The sequence below is a fragment of the Cygnus atratus genome, chromosome 1 (assembly GCF_013377495.2).
Source record: "Cygnus atratus isolate AKBS03 ecotype Queensland, Australia chromosome 1, CAtr_DNAZoo_HiC_assembly, whole genome shotgun sequence".
NCBI lineage: Eukaryota > Metazoa > Chordata > Aves > Anseriformes > Anatidae > Cygnus > Cygnus atratus.
This window is the reverse complement of record NC_066362.1, coordinates 70778678-70795642: the sequence shown is the minus strand read 5'-3', so window position 1 is coordinate 70795642 and position 16965 is coordinate 70778678. Positions and strand designations below refer to the sequence as shown.

Genomic DNA, 16965 nt, shown 5'->3' with positions numbered 1-16965 from the left:
TGTTGCCTCAAATCAGCTTCATCTTGTCTTTGAGCAATTGTATTTATACTGGGTCTGGAGGAACTGGCTGTAGAGATGAGGTGGCAGCTCAATCGTTAACATATTCAAACTCAAAATTTCAGTGCTCAGAAATATGAAATATGTCATTACCATCTATCCATTTTAAGCTGAAATAAGAACACATTTTCTTCCAATATATTTTGTTATACAGAATTTCCCAGGATGCTCCCACCCTCCAACAAGTGCTTACATTATTGAACTGGTTTGATAATGAATTACAGGCTTAGTTTTCTAAAAGTTCATAAACCTATAAGCTTCAACACCATTCCAAAGAAGACTGAGACAATTTATCTTTTTGCTTGGAAATTATGCAAAAAGTATGCAAAATCTGAGGTTTGGCAAGGACTGCAAGGAAAACCACTTGAAACACTGTACTTTGAAGTGAGTTTACTTTGACAATTTCAGTTTGCCCAAACCTGAAACTCAAAGCAAACCTCTGGGCAGAAGTGTAAACCAGAAAAGATAGAAATCAACAAACGTTTACACAACACTCCATGAATCAAAGGTACTTAACTTCAAATGACATGAAGCAGAGGCTGACAAACCAAGAATCAGACAGGAACAATTTTTGAACACAATCTGCATCATCTGGATTTAACACAAAACCGGTTTTTCTCTCCTGTTACCAGCCTACTCGATCATGAAGACCCACTACTCTCAAGTTTTAAGGCCCCCATCCCCATCTTAAAATTCCTATTATCGTCATTTCAATCTTTCTATTGCCCACAGGACATAATACAATTTTCAAGACTTATGCTGTGAGAACTATAGGGGAAATAAAGACATTTTCTATTACCCCAAAACATCTTTAAACTTGCACATGCAGTTAACAACTATGTCTGAGTGACAGCTGATAGTTTTCCTTAATTATATAGTGTCACAAGTGATAATCAGCTTAACCTGGTGCTATCAGTTATCTGAAGCAAAATACCTTTCTTCAAGAGAAGAGAGCCAGGCAACAGTTCATAAATGTCTCTTTTTTTTCTTTCTTTCTTTATGTGGCATCTTTTGGCCAAAGGGATAAACAAAGTTTTAAGCATACAGCCTTTAAGGTAGGTCTTTTTCTTACAAACAGTAAAGGTGCTTGTCTCTCTAGCATGCTGGAGGAAATGTTCAATTTATTCCACAGCACAGTATAGTCTGTTCCGCTCCTGGCTACCAAAACTGACCATGCTTCTACAGCACAACATGCTCAAATCCTTTCAAAGTAAGGAAAGAACTAAATCTAAACGTCTCACAATCTGGATGCATCACGACATTAAATGATAGAAGGATATCTCCTTTCCTAGGAGCTTCTGGGAGCTTTCTAGGAGAATAAGGTTTCCTTCTGGGTCAAACAAAGCATTTAATCCATCAGGAAACATATTTTTTTAGTTTTGTGGAAAAAGAAAAAAAAATGTTCATTTTCATTCAAATTGGACAGAATACTTTTTTAATATATTTGGATCAAGCTACAATGGAAAAAAATAATATCAATTTTCAGCTGAGCTCTGGTGTACATACTAAGTCAATGGGTATCACAAAAAACAGTTTCTACTAAGTACATGCAAACTAACCATTACAGTAATATAAAATATATGATAAACTGTGTGGGACAGAGTCTTTACATCAAGACTGCAGCATCCTGATGAAGACTGTATATTAGGCTGATCAGAGTGTTGCTGCTTGTGATAATGTCTGTCTGATGTGAAAGAAATTTTCAGAAAATTGTAGTGGAAATGCTTTTTCTGTCCAAAGAAACTCCCACCAAGTTTTGTTTCTAGATGAGATATTCTGGGGACACGGCTGTCACAGACTGAGCTCATTGAAACTTTTTGCATTACCAATATACTGAAAATGCACAGGTAGTTTTAAAAAACGCAGTATCTCTGAATATATATATATATTTTCAAATGACTCGGGTCACATTGTAGAACCACAGTTTTCTGTTTCTGTCTGCTGTAACATTAAATCACGAAATTCTTTATTCATCTACACTCCTTTCCTACACTTCCAAAAATAGCTTTTTAATGGAATTGCCTAGACAAAGAGAAACTAGCCTACTTTCCAAATGACTGACAAGAAATACCTGCATAGGTTAAGATCTGATCAAAATTAATGAAGGATTTGATTCTGCAAAATCCACATCGAAGTAACTTTCTCTACATGAGTTATTTTACTCAACTACACAGGCTGCAGGCATATCAAACTATGTTCAAAATTAAGGTTTGCAAACTGTACCCTAATTATGCAATTAGAAGTTGTGTTGAGGGAATGTTCTTCAATTACTTATCCTTGCTATTTTTTCATGCCTGTCAAGCTGAACAAATATTGTCAACAATGAATGTTGTCAGGAATGCATACTGCTCTGTTATGCCTCAGCTGCCAAACACAGATAGAGGTGATCCTGTACCGTGAGTAAGTATTGCAAAATCTTTCATACAGTAATCGGCAGCTGGCATCATCCTATAAGATTCTTACTGCTTCACTTTATCAGCCTAACTTGCTGACCTGTATTACACACGCCCATTTTATTCACAAGAAAATTGGACGTTTTGGGCATACACATATCTTTGTATAAATAACAATACTTAATACACATCCATGAAATAAGCTGAAGTGTTTCATAACTTTCAGAAAATAATAAAATATGTATTAAAGTAAATGTAAATTTCTAGATTGTGAGCATAAATATGGAAAAATACAAACCTGATTTATAAACTCAAAATAATCTCAACAGTGATTTATCCATAGTTTTAATAGCATGAAAATGACTATTTTAAGGCCAAGAGTAATTTCATTTTGACTGACTTGGCAATCCTTTGTTCTCCAGGTCATATAAGTGTTGAGTAAATTATAAACCTGTAATTCTGTCCTGAGGTCAACGGACTTCAGAATTGATTTGATATATTGGTCTCCTGGAATGTTCTTCCAAGGCCAGTACTCTCTAAACTGTGTTTATGAGTTGCCTGCATTAATAACTAATATAGTCATATAATATTAGCAGTGGAGAAATTAAGCCTTTCAAAGGAGAGTATACTGAAATGTAGGATTATTTAATGAAGGAAGGAAAAAAATAGACTTATTTATGAGCAATTTCTATAGAGAAATGAAAAAAATAACATGAATATAAAGAGGTGTGGATATTTGACTTCAGAAACAAAGTCAGACTGTATCATGAACATTTTTTTGGTATAATACTTGTTTTGGGAAGGGAAACCTATTACCTCAATACTTTCTATGGAAAAACAACAACAGCAACTACTCCAGCATAATACTTAAGGAGCATAAATACATATAGAAATCACCAACTGTTTTCATCAGGACCCTGCTTCTTTATAGCCTCAGAATTGCATCTGAGGTGCTATTAACACTGAGATACCTTCCAATGATAACGACCAAAAGCACCACTGACACCTGGGAGAGTGGCAGGAGAACAGATCCTGTCTAATAGACTTGGGGAATGTGTTGCTGTTTGCAGAGAGAAACTAGTATGACTGAGGTGATGCAGCAGGCAGGAAAAAAAAAAAAGCTCATTAAGTAAAGAGAAAAAATATCAGTTTCTCCTTTTTGTGACGTGATTAACTCAGGTCTTGCAAAAAATAGGAGAGTGTTGGAGCTGCTCATTTAATGCAGGCTTTGCTCTGTCCTGTAATGTTTGCCATTGAAAAACAGATGGCAAGTAAACTGAGGTGTTTTCCATGCAACATTGACGTTTGCATTACAGCAGCACTTACTAATTTTGAACTTCTTAATGTTTCCAAAGGAAAGTCCACTACTAAAAAAATACACTGTAAAGCCCAGACACACATCCTGAACTATTCTCTCATCACTAGGCAAACATTGGAGTTAATGGTCCTTGAATTGTTTAGGGTTCTTTCTTTTGCCCAACGTCAGAGTCCTGAACTCATTAGTAAGACGTATATTCAGATTAGCCTGTTCACTTCTGATTTAAAAGAAAGTCAAGAGTAATCATAATCTGAAATCTTAGAATCATTAGGCATCACCTAGTGTGATTCCTAAGGAGTCCTGTGAAAAATTAGAAGAAGGTTCCCCCCACCTTGTAGGCTGTAGATTTCATGTGAGTATGAGCATCTCCTCGTTTCCATGGAGTACCAGGAGAAGTTTGTCCTAGACAGCCCGCGGCTCTCTCATTCCACTGCCTTCAAATTCATAGCAAAAGCACTAACTTTGCCATATGCTTTTACATTTACATTTACAGTAACTCTTCCATAGTTTAAAAATACAGCAGCTGGTTAGATTAATGATCAATAAACACACCAAGGTTAAAAAAATATCAGCATCAGAATTAGAACAGCAACAGCTCTTACTGCAATGGATGACAGCATTTGACCTGGTCACACAGTAGGAACCAGTTTGCAAAAAAGGAATCATAGTAGGTAAATAACACAACACAAAGCAAGATCATATCCAAAGACTATTGAATGTAATAGAATGCATTAAAATAGCCTTTCTCTTGCAACTCCAAAGGGCCTTTGAACAGACTTTTAATGGGTGTTAACAATGCAAGCTAAAATTCAGACGGGTGTTTCATGATCAGCTTAGGTCAAGCTGCTCCTGAGAGGAGGCCTTTGGACCCCCTGCATGGTCAGCAATTCTCACTACCTGCTTGTACCCGCATAGCTGCACACCGAGTCGGGTCAGGCTGTTGTTTGTCTGAAAGCTAACACTGAAGGGAGGAAAAAAGCATTTTCTGTTGGATCAGTTCCCTGAGCAAAATCACCTTGCAGGGCAGGTGACAGCAGCAGGTGGTGGGGGACAGAGAGTGGGGGAGGAGGAAGAGGTGGTTTGCAGTAGCTCAGATGTAGACCAGTTTAAGTTGTCATGAAACCATCAAGACATGTATACACTGTCCTAGCAAACTAGCTCTCTCCTACCAAGTTTGGTGACACAGGCATTTTGTATCCAAATGTGCATTTCTAGACTTAGTTATTAAACAAAAAGTATTTGAGCACACAGCAAAACCCTCTAAAGTGAGTTGCCCTAACCAGCATCACTTTAAAAAGGCCGTCCATAGGTCAGAGCCCTGAGAACACTAAAAGACCTTTATGGCCCTGACCTGCCTTACCTGGGCCTCCTCCCACCCCTGCCCACAGGTCCAGGAGCCCCATTTTAGCCCAGGCCTGGGAACCCAAACCCTGCCAGAGCTATGCTGTAGTTCATGGTGTCTGGGGCACAGAAGATCTTCCTGGATTCAGAAGCAGAAACAGTAACATTAAAGTTGAATAGCAGTCAAAAACAATTGCTTTGATGGCAAGTTTATTTATTTTTTTTTAATTTTTATTTTTTTTTTCAGCTGAATCAAACTGACATTTAATTGCTAGTATAGAAAGGAACAGTACTATTTCATTTTGTTTCCCTTTCCTATCATCTCTTGGTCCTCTATGGACAGTTGCAGCTCACTTCCTCAGGCTCAATAAGATAATTCAATACACTGACCTGGGAGGGTTTTGTCAGACTGCTCTTGGGCTGATACAGCTGTCTGAACTGGCTCAGAACAGTATTATACCATGATGGGTAGAGAAGAGAGGAGAGCGGTGTGCAGCTGAAGCAAGACCTGTCCCCATCAGTAGTGGTGAGCCATGAGCTGTTAGGTCAGCCTCAGTCTGACGTCATTATTTCAACTGGGTAACTCCGTGTGCTAGCACATGCCCTTGTGAAAAACAAAACAAAACAAAACAAAACAAACAAACAAACAAAAAACAAAACAAAAACAACCAAAGGTGAAACTAGCAAATCTGTGAACCGAGTGCTGTCTTGTAACCATTTGGCAGGGAAGGAGGAAAAATTAGCTTTGAAACCAGCCTGTAGTGATTTGAGAATGAGGGCACTTGAATTGGCTGTCCGTAAGCTCACTCATCTAAGTGTATATTTATTACATGTCAACGTAAGGTAGGACCCATCTCCTCGTGCTGAGCACAGGACTGTGGGCAAGTTTCTGGTTGAGGGTCAGAGGTGTTTAAACTCAGGATCAGGTTTTAAACCTGTGAACAGGAGATGGGGTAGGGCTTGAATCAAAGATGCAGAGTTGGGATGAACCTGCATTGCAAACCTCCCCTCAAATATATATCAAATACATAATGAGTAGCAGCCTATGCCTATTTTCTGTGAAAAGCAATAGGGAGGAATGGATTACGTGGGGGACAGATTTAGTGAGTAAAGGCAAAGGCTATGTCCTGTAAAACACAGAGTTCCTGCACTTGCAGTCTCTGTGATACTATCTCATCTTCATCAACAGCATCTCCTTAGTTACATATATACAGGTTTCTTGGTTTATTAGAACAGAATTTCTACTTTGCTAATATGTAACAGTGGCATTTTAAGTGAAAGATATTTTACTGAAGATACTGAAAGAAACTCCTCCCTTGTCCCATTTTAGATACTATATACTGTATGGTGAGTATACAGTGTATTGTATATTTTCTATAAAAACATTACATTTTTAACTTCCCTGAGTCCATGTATATAAATATTTGTACATGAAATTATACGATGGGCTTTGAAATTTATGCCATACATTTCTGTTAATGTTCTAAAAATATTTGTTCAGGCAAATGAAATTGCAGTAAAATATTTTACTACAGATCAGTCAAAGGTTCTCACAACTTTATCTTCCTAAAAAACAGTATTTCAGGCTATAAAACAGAGTTCCATTTCAGATACCTAAAAGGCAAATTTAGCCAGCTTGATTTGATTAATACCAAGTGGTTTAACATTTTTTAAACACTGAAGTCTAAGGTGAAATAAAGTCGAGACGTAGGCATTTTCTTTCTTACTTACATGATTTAATTTTGTTTTCTAGTAACTTGTACTGTTAAAGGCAAATTGCCTAGGCAGTACATGGTGGGGTTATGTGCATATTTTCTATTGCCATTAACAATAATGAGAGCAGGGTGTGTTGCCCAACACACAGAGCTTCAAGTATATAAATTGTTAATAAATTTGACTCCTTACAAAACAGAAAATTAATGCCATACTCAGAATGTTAATGTCATACTCAATGATGTGTGGTCCAAGATATGTTTTCAAATGTACTCCTTCGGGTGTCCCAACACCTTAATCACAAGCTCAGCAGCCATCTGGTGACTCCCAATGGCTTACCACCCACCGTGGAAGCCTCCTGGGTAGCTGAGTAACAGCCCTGTTCTGCACCACCAGTTCTGCTCACACAAAAGTTCCTTTGATGTCAGAAAGGTTCCAAACAGCCCCCAAATCATATGCACAACATCAACAGCTTTCCTAGGTGGTTGCATGGGTCGAGTGCTTGCGTGTCCTTCATTGAAAGCCATTCTTCCCCCTCTTCCTTCTCTAAATCCCTGCCAAAAGACTTACCATCAGGTGAGCATGAATCACTACCAGCTCACACTCAATTTTACCACATACTTAGCATACCTGCAGACAGCTCTTTAGCAAACCTCACACCTAACTTGCAGCATGCTGTTCCGCTTGGCTGGATCTCAGCTCCTGCAAGAGCATGCTCCCCACCATGCATCTGCAGCTCCTGCTCCCTACCCTCGTTCACTGGCCTCCATACCCTCCTGCTCCCTACCTCTCATTCACTGGCCTCTACCACCTCCAAATGCAAGTTGCCAAAACTCAGTCCCTCGTCTCCTCTGCAGAAATTCCTCACATCTGGCTGCTTCCTCCCTTCAGAAGCATCAGTGGTTCAGATGCTAAGTAGCCAGCTAGCAGTGAATGGATGTTCCAGACAACGGGTGCCAGGGGAACAGCACAGAGAAATTCATGGTCCTTGGGCATAGACTGAAGTTTGGGAATTTACACCAGAAATTTACTAATCCTCATGAAGTCTTCATATGTGCTCTAATACTTTTCCCCTTTGCAATGTTAGCATGTTGCCCAGCAGATTGAAATACTTTTTCTTCCTCCCATTTACATGTCAGCAACAATTAACAACTTATATTGGGCTCATGTAATTTCTACTTTTTTGTTTGTTTGTTTGTTTTTGAGGGGTCATATTTTTGTTATTCTTTTCAGAGTTATAAACTATTTTCTTGTGGTTCATGAATCACCTCTAAACACAGTAATCTAAGGGTCACCTCAGTAGTTCCTCAAAAAGAAGATTTCAGTCACACCAGCAATCACACTTATATTGCCCAGTTTTGTGGCAGATATCTAAATAAGCAGATAGATCTCTACATAAAGTCCTCTGTTACGCATTACAGCTAAGAAAGAGAGAAGACCATGATATACTCAGCAATAAGTGTTTAACCACTTCTGATCTGAGCAATATGAAGGCTAGCCAATTCTTGTACACACACACACCAAATAGACGTTAGGAAATTTTGTTCATTCTTTTGTTTGTTTTGTTATATTTATGCCCCCGGGAAATACAGAGTGGGGATGTGTTTCTGACAGGAGACTGGAGACCTTGAGAACACAGTTGAACAACCCTTTTGCAACAAAATTCAGATGATCACTGGTTTTACTGCTTTTGTGTAAAGAAAACATAGTATAGTAAAATATCATCACACCTATTAGTTCTTTTCTTCATTTAAAATCTGTGTCACTGCACAGCCATTACAATAATCCTAAACAAAATAGACTGGCTATTCTTACAACTGAAGAAAAGTGGCAGGGAAATTAACTGCCTGGATTAACTAACAAAGGTGGGAGACTGAAACACCTGTAGATGGACTAGCCACATTGTTCAACTACTAACTAGCTTTGACTCTGAAGGAAAACATGAAACAAGCAAAATGTGCCTTTGTATTCACGTTATTACACTACAGTCAGCGTCAAGAAAATTGGAAACTGTTTTTTTAGAAGTCTGAATGAATATGCATATGGAAAATTCAGCGTACAAGTAAACTTTGTGCCAAATTGACAGTTAGGCTAGCAATTCAGATAAATGTCTGTACAACTTTTCAGTGATCTTGGCTACCTCACGTTTCCTTTGCCCTCAAAGGCCTTACTTTTGTCCAAGAAGCTGAACACAAACTGAAAACAAAAGGAGTTGCAAGGAACTACAGACGATATACTTTCCCACTATATAAAAAGCCAAAGACAATGAAAACAAAATGTAGTACAAAAGCTTTTTATTCATACACCATGATTATAGATGTTTTTTAGACCTGCAGAAGTCAGATAGATAAACTAAGTTCCCAGAGAAACTTAAGTTCAGCTTTTTTATATATATATATGCTCATAGTTTGACCATGGTTCTAAACGGAGATGATTTTTTTTTCCCAGATATTTAGAATCCAAACTTCTAACTTTCTCAGACATTAAGGGTCAGATCCACAGTAGCAATTCAGGATAGAAGATAGACACAAAAGCTAAAAGTGTCATGAAAAATGCAACAAGACAGCCAAGTTTAGAGTTGCTGTGGAAACCCTACTGCTGAAACTTCTGACTTTTGTGCCTTTGACTTCTTGATCATAAGGTTTCAGTAAAGGAGTGTTTGCATTGAATATATTTTCTTTTCTCTCTTTTGGAGACGGATTTGCATGAGAATGGTATCTGTGTTTCCTGGGATTCCATCTGCTCCCACTGCTTGTTGCCCACCTGAAGCCATAATCCTCTGTGTGAGACTGAACAAACGGATATTGTGGACACGATTAAGGCCTTCAGGTGGGGAACAGTTACTAGACTAAGATGAACTCTTCAGATAAAAAAGGTTTCATTTTCATGCAAACTTTCAGAGTAATAAAGAATGAGAGAGGAGAGAGGAAAAAACAGAAAACAACAACACATAGCGGTGACTGAAGTGTTTCTAAAGATCTTCTGAAGTTTTCACTGGAAAACTTCCTGAGTACATGGGAAGCTGCTATGCCAGCACCATCTAATAAGCAGGGTATTAGGGAAGACCACAATTAGTATACAGCCTGCCCTGTTCCTTCTATGTAAGGCTTATTTGTAAGGTTTATCCGTTACATAGGTATGAGACTTCTTATGCAACGGTAAGAGAAAAACACAACATGATTTCAAGTCCACAAAAACACAAGCAGAAGCACATTAGTTAGCCTACTAGAACTCAGAAATGTGAGCAACCTCAGTGCTTTCTCTAAAGTGCCAAAGAATAAAGAGTAGTTGGTCTACTCTGCAAGGACGTGCATTGAGTTTGCATCTCTCAGGTATTCTTTATAGATAAAAAGGGCAAAGTGAAAATGTGGGCTAAACTGCTTGCAGTCGCTGTGTTAAATGAGTTATTAACATAAAACTACCTCAGAATTAGACAATGTTCTGCCACAGCTATAAAAGGTGTGAGAATGAAGTGGCTAGGTCACCACTAAAAAGAGAACTGTACACTCATCCAGATTGGAAGCATAGTTCAACCCCTTGTTAGTATAGGGCTAATGTCAAAGTTAGGTCAGGTTCCTAAATTTTGAAAATCTTTGGTACAAAATCTGTTAACTGGTAACAGTAATACCACAGGTGAACTGTATTCCTATGTTACATAAATGAGCTGACAAACACAGTTAAATAGACATATTCAAAATTACACTCCATGCAATATTATAGTGACGCACTACATGATCTCAGTCGTACTTTCCTTAATTCTTGACTAGAATTCTTCTAGAGAGCCAACAAACTAGCCAAAAAAACAGTACCCATAAAGAAATAATGTTACTGGAGATGCTAAGGAATATTGAAGATGGTTCAAAATCAGGTAATACAAATGACTTTAGTTAACACTCCAAGCTATATACATTCAGGCCTGTCACAGTCCATCTCATCCTAAAACAGTCAGCTCATTTTCCTGACCAAAAAGCACTACTGGCCATGCCTGTATGCAGTGAGTTTACAACAAGGACAGAAGGAGGAAGAGCTCATTTAGCAGCACTATCTGAAAACCGTTCAACAACAGTGGCAAAACTTTCTCATTCGCAAAATGATGTTTCTTATAATAACTTACAAAATCCAGCTTCCCTCTCGATGACGCTCTATTTTTATGCCAAAACTACTGTCACTTTTAAAGGTTTTAATATTAACATAAAAGAGCAGGGACCAACTTTGTGGCAAGCAAATCTCCAAAACACAAATCAAAATACGTGCAACATCACAACTGTAAATGTTTAAGAAAATTTCACTCACCACCTGAGATGTGTTGGTAAGAGATGTTGGAAGGGCAGCAGAAAGACCAGCTTCTTTACCCCAACCTAGAAATGACCTGTTGTGTGACCTCAGGCAAAATCACTTTAGTGCTTCATGCTTCCGCTTCCTTTCCTACTGTGTCTATTTAGACTAGGAGTACTTGAGGGATAGGGACTGTCTCATATTCTCTATTTATAAAGTGTCCAGCACAGCGAGCCCCTGATCTTGCATGAGATCTATACATGTTATTGCATTACAAAAAATAACAATAGTAACAATGAAGATGTAACCAAATTAGGCAAATATGACAGCGATTAGATTTACTTGTGAGAAGCTTTACCAAATCTTTTATTTAAAAGTGCAGTCAATTTTAATGAATAATTATTACAGCAGACCAAAACAACAGTGAAGGCGTATGTTGGTGAACTACTACACAAACTGAAGGCTGAAGATCAACTCTGGGTACGTTAAAGGGGCCTAAAGTTAGCCTGTTATAGCAGATTTTTGTTACACATTTTGTTTTGTTTTGTGTTCAAAAACAAAAGATGTTTACCAGATTTGAAAGGTAGAAAACACTTTTCAGTGATGCTGTCTATCTGTGGAATTTCACCCAGCTGCTTATTATATTGACACCAATAACTTTTTTTTATTTTTTATTAAAGCTTGTCTTCAACAGCATCCTCTTTATTTGTCAAGCCTTAGTGAAATACTGTAACGACTTTTCCCCATTTTCTGGATGTCTTTTCAAAACAGGTTCTCATTTCAACCCTGCATGAACCCATCTGCTGAAGTCCATGAGAATTTTATTGTTCATTCATTTCAGCAGAATTTTTAGCTCCTTCACAGGGATGCTTCTAAGAAGAAGGAAGAATCTACTGATGAATAGAGAAACATTTATTTATTTTTTCATGCCAAGGACAAAAGCAGTCTCAGAAGGAGGTAGCAGATAGTAAGCAAATAGATCAAGTGGCCTTGATGGAAATATTTATACTTTCTTCCTAAAATATATTGTGGGATGATATGATTTCCCATACAAAGTAATATCACTTGAAATGAGAGGCAAAGGATGATATCTTTGGTATTTATGGGAATGTTTTTGAACACTATACCTGGGGCATTCTACTCCATTTCAAAGGCAAATATTTGCTCTTTAGAAGTAACCTCTGCTAATGGATGCAAACGTAGCAAGACAGCAAAATCACTTTGATCTTGCTTCCAAAATTTTTTTTTTTTTAATTTATCCATTTATCCAGGGAATGAGTTTCTTCTAGAGAGCTCTGAACCCTTCTATTGATTATACCACACTGATCCACAAAGCTAAATCTTAAGATTTTAGACTTAAAGTATGTTTGTTTGTTTTGTTGATACAATCCCCAAATATACCTTTAATATCTAAATATTCTAAAGATTTCTAGGTTATTTTCTATCCTATTTTAATTCAGAGAGTTATGGGCAGAAGCACTTTTGCCAATAACATTATTCACTTCTATCTCAACATAAGTGTTATAAAGAAGAAACTGTGTAGAAACTACACTATTAAGAGGGCTTTAAATGTTCCAAAAAGCTGTAAATCAGGTAAAAGCTACAAAAACGTGTTCTTTTCTATAATGGAGTGTACATGAATGAAAATCTGAAATGCTGAATATCTGTAGCTCTTAATACTGTTAGGTGATATACCTATAGACTAAGTTCTACATAATTTCAGATGAAACTAACTGGAATACAGAGGAAGTCTAGTCTGAAATACTTTGGACTCAATATAGTTTGATGAAGAAGTTTGTATTCTTTGCTATATGGAATTCTAAAATCTTAGGGAAACAAACTGAAAAACACCCCACTAGTTGGATTTTGTTTGCTTTGTATTTTTTCATTAGAGCCAATTATTTTTCCTGTACCACGGTTTTGTCTGTATTTACATAAGACAGAATTGACAAGCATTCCGTGAGCTTTTTATCTTAGCAAGATCTCTTGGTATAAATATTTTTCCCACAGATTTAATCTAGTATGCAAAATTTCTAAGGTCTTAATAAAAGAACAAAAGCAATAGGGAACAATGCAAACTTCAAAGGCAGCTGACAGCACATTACGTTACTGTATCTTGCACTAGAACAATTGTTTGGTATCCACTGAAAAAATTACAGCACACAAGGCTGTTAGAATATGAACACTTGAGTCTGGTCTCCTGCCTTTATATAGTTTACAAAGGTCAAACTCAGTCCAAAAGGTAAATTCACAAAACGCAGCGTTATACTAGCAGTTTAAAAGGTGAGAATTCTGTTGTTTTATCTTTGTTTGGTTTTCTACTCCTAAAGCTATTGTTATTAGCTTGTAACCCATGTATAATAACAAATACTCATCCAAGAGAAATATTAATAATAATAAATACAGGATTACACAATAATTTGATTAATTCAATAAATAAACAAACCACAACTACCAAACACACTATAATATAAAGACTTAAAAAGAAAGTAAATTAATTAAATTACGTATTTAAAACATTACTGAATATACGACCAAGTCATAAAATATGCATAAAGGTTAAGATCTGACTTTCCCTATTATTACTCAGATTCTGACAACATCATTATTCAAACACAAAGTTTGACTTCAAATGTGAATTTTGCTGAAAAATAGTTATTGAGTACTTATTCAAGCCCATTTTGATATATTACAAAGCTTGAGCTTTCTGTCCTTGATAAATTATTTGGATGATACTTAAAATACATTTTATTCTTTGTTCTAGACAGATTAAGTCATACTTATTCAATCAGGACCAAATGTAACTAGTTGCTCTTCTCCAATATGTAATGTCACCCATGCACTGCCCCAAAGACTGGCTGGTAGAAGCAAATCAGCCAATGGCTTAATTTTGAACTGTCATGTTTACACCCTTGAGTTAATCATATATACCAAGTTTGCTGAACAGGAGTGCAAACTCTAAAAAATGCCCACATGAATAATTGGGCACCACTGAATATGAACATTTAAGGAATTTGTATTAAAAATAATAATAATAATAAAAAAGTGACCTCTCAAATGCTAGGGCTGTAGAAAAAATAAATAAAAAATAAAAGAGATAGAATAGAGAGAGAGATCATGAATAAAACACAACTGGAAACAATACTTTATTTCTAACTGCTTTGGAAAAAAAAAAAAGAGGAAGTAGAAAAAAGCCTTTAGGTGCAATATTTATATTTTTAAAGTGAATAAAGCAGATATTTTTCAGAGGGTAGCTGAGTAGCTCCTTCAAAATAATCAACATCAGGAAAAGAAAGAAAGCAACCTCACAGCTTCTGCTTGCTAATCTTGCAAAAAAGGCACTGTCATCGAAACCTTCCCCCCACCTCTAATGGGCAGGAAGTGGGACTACTACTGGATTTGGCATTGCCCGCTGTGCATGCCACCAATTCCCAACGTGTGCAAGGGGAAGCTTGTTTGTTCTAATCAAAGACAGGAGCACCAGTGCTCCAGTGCTGCGCGTAGTCTCCTAGCACCGACACATGTTGACTTCAGCTACAGAATGCCCTCCTACGACACTGTAGAGACACTTGACTTCCTATTGGGGAAGTGCAGCTTTCTTTCCTAACAATGGGCCAACTGGTTTTCATAACGGAGATAAATGCTCCCTGATGTGAATTGTAATAGAAAAACATGTCAAACAACCAACGATAAAAAGAAGCACAGCCAAAAGACTGGCTTTTCCTGTTTTTATGTGCAGCACAGAGGAAACTAAGCACGTGAACTGCGTTTGGCTCTTTACAAGTCAAAATATCACTTCTTTTAAATGAGAAGAGGAAAAATGCAACTCATTTCTGACCGATTTTCTCACTCTGAAGTGCAGACACGGAAACCCATTAGCACTTATTTGCTAATTTGTTATTATGAAACCTTTGAATGTACAAGTCATCTGCTTTATTAAAAATAGTATTGGTTATTCAGTTAAGATTTCTCCAACCTTTGAAAAGCTGTTATAATTATGTGTTAACAACATCCGGCTGCCATTCTGATGATCCCATGATGTTCACTAGTTTTTACATTCTCTTTTTTTGCTGACAAAAGATTACTTGCTTAAAACCCCATCCTGCTTCATCCCATCATCTTGTTCACTTTCACAAGACCAGTATGAGTCCTGCCTCCCTTTTACAACCTGTTAGTTTTATTTTGATGCTTCTGATTAATTAGTTCTGTGAAATTGCATTGTAAGTCTTCAATGTAAATCACTATTCCTACACCCCTACTCTGTTCATGTGGCATGTTTGCAATGTATGTTTTCCCTTCTTGCTGTCTTTCACATCTGCTTAAACTGAAAGAAGGTAATAACGAAGACTTTTCATTGTGCTTATGGATGATCCTGCAAATTATTGGCTAATACGTAGAGTGGGTGCTTGCTGTGGGTTAGAATTTATAGAAAGTGGTTAAGATGATTGTCATCATAATCAGAAATTTTGATCTCTTTGACCTCCTCTACCCCAGGTGCACACATCTCAACAGGTCAAGACAGTCTAAGTTTATGGTATGCCTCTGGTAATAGTTGATGATCAGATATCTAAAGTGACATCTATGGATTGAACCAAAAGCCTATGGTACCAAAAGTCACTTGTAAAAGAGCAAACTTTTGACAGTCTTGCTATGAAAGGATTGAACACAGCTGTTCTTTAGCACCTTTGTTCTTTCTCGAGCAGAGACATTTTCTATTCTCTTTTTCTATTTCTCTTTGTTATCTTCATCCAGACTCCTAGAAAGAAATAATCAGTGCATGTGCTACACTGTCTAGGCACACTGAGTTTCATATACAGCAAACCTGCAGGGTTTAATTTGTAAGCATTGCAAGGGACACCAGTACACATAAAGGAAATCTGATACCTCCAGTGCTCAAAAGAGTCATTGGACATGCCAAGAGTAACTGCACAGCATGTGTGTTTGAATGCATCAGACTCTCTGCACCTGTAGAGTGAATATTTGCTTGGGATGTGAGGAACTTCTAAGCCACAGGTGCTGAGAAGCTGAGCAAGTGGCAGTATTGCTGTGTGCCTGTTCTCTTATTTTTCTTAAACTATCCATATCACTGCAGGAGGCAGGTGATTAGGCTAAATGGAATTCTGATCCAGTATGTCTTTAGGGTTTCAGCAGTCCTGTTGTTGTGAATCAACATGGTGATAGAACGGCTAAAACCTTTAAGGTCCCTAGCATTTTAGCCAGTCACCATGGTACTTTTTTTTAGCTGTGTTTCTACTTCAATAAACCTTTAGGTGTTTGATTTTGAACCAAGTACTTCAAATGAGCAAAAATAACAATGACTTCATCCAATGTTGCTGTTTGTGTACTGTTTCATGTTTACTGTTCCCTTGCTCCAGATATAAAACCGGTACCTCACACCTGGATATTATTGTTATTTTAGTCATGAGCCCTAAATCTCCTAGAGTATAGGAAGATTCCTCATTCATCCATATGGTGGATGCCTGTGCTTTGGGAACAGGAGGCGCTGGACTTTGTCTGTGTTTATAAATATGGCATTTTGGCAAGTGCAAATTGTGAAGATTAGAAGCAACAGATTAGGGAATGCAAGATGTTTGTTCCTGTAAGAAAGGATGACTACACTGTGGCTGGGTTGTGAGTGGGAGAGGTCACAGAAGAAGGGAGGGAGAAGAGTCAGAATGAGAGGCCTTGAATGTGTGGTTATCAGGAAGTCTGCTTCCACCCTGCTCTGGTTTTTGTTAATAAGACCACAGCTTGGAACCCATCTGAAGACTCCACAATACAAATGCATTAAGGTACATTATCTACTATGGATATAAAGAATCTTAGAGTCATGACATTATCAGATATACAGGACAAAGAACAGATTCT

The 16965-nt window shown here is 37.4% G+C and overlaps 1 protein-coding gene across 1 annotated transcript in view; it reads right to left on the bottom strand.

Annotated features, from left to right (window-relative positions):
• Nucleotides 1-16965, bottom strand: part of LOC118250065 (potassium voltage-gated channel subfamily KQT member 1-like) — a 517473-nt gene that overhangs the window by 234029 nt on the left and 266479 nt on the right. The window lies entirely within an intron of this gene.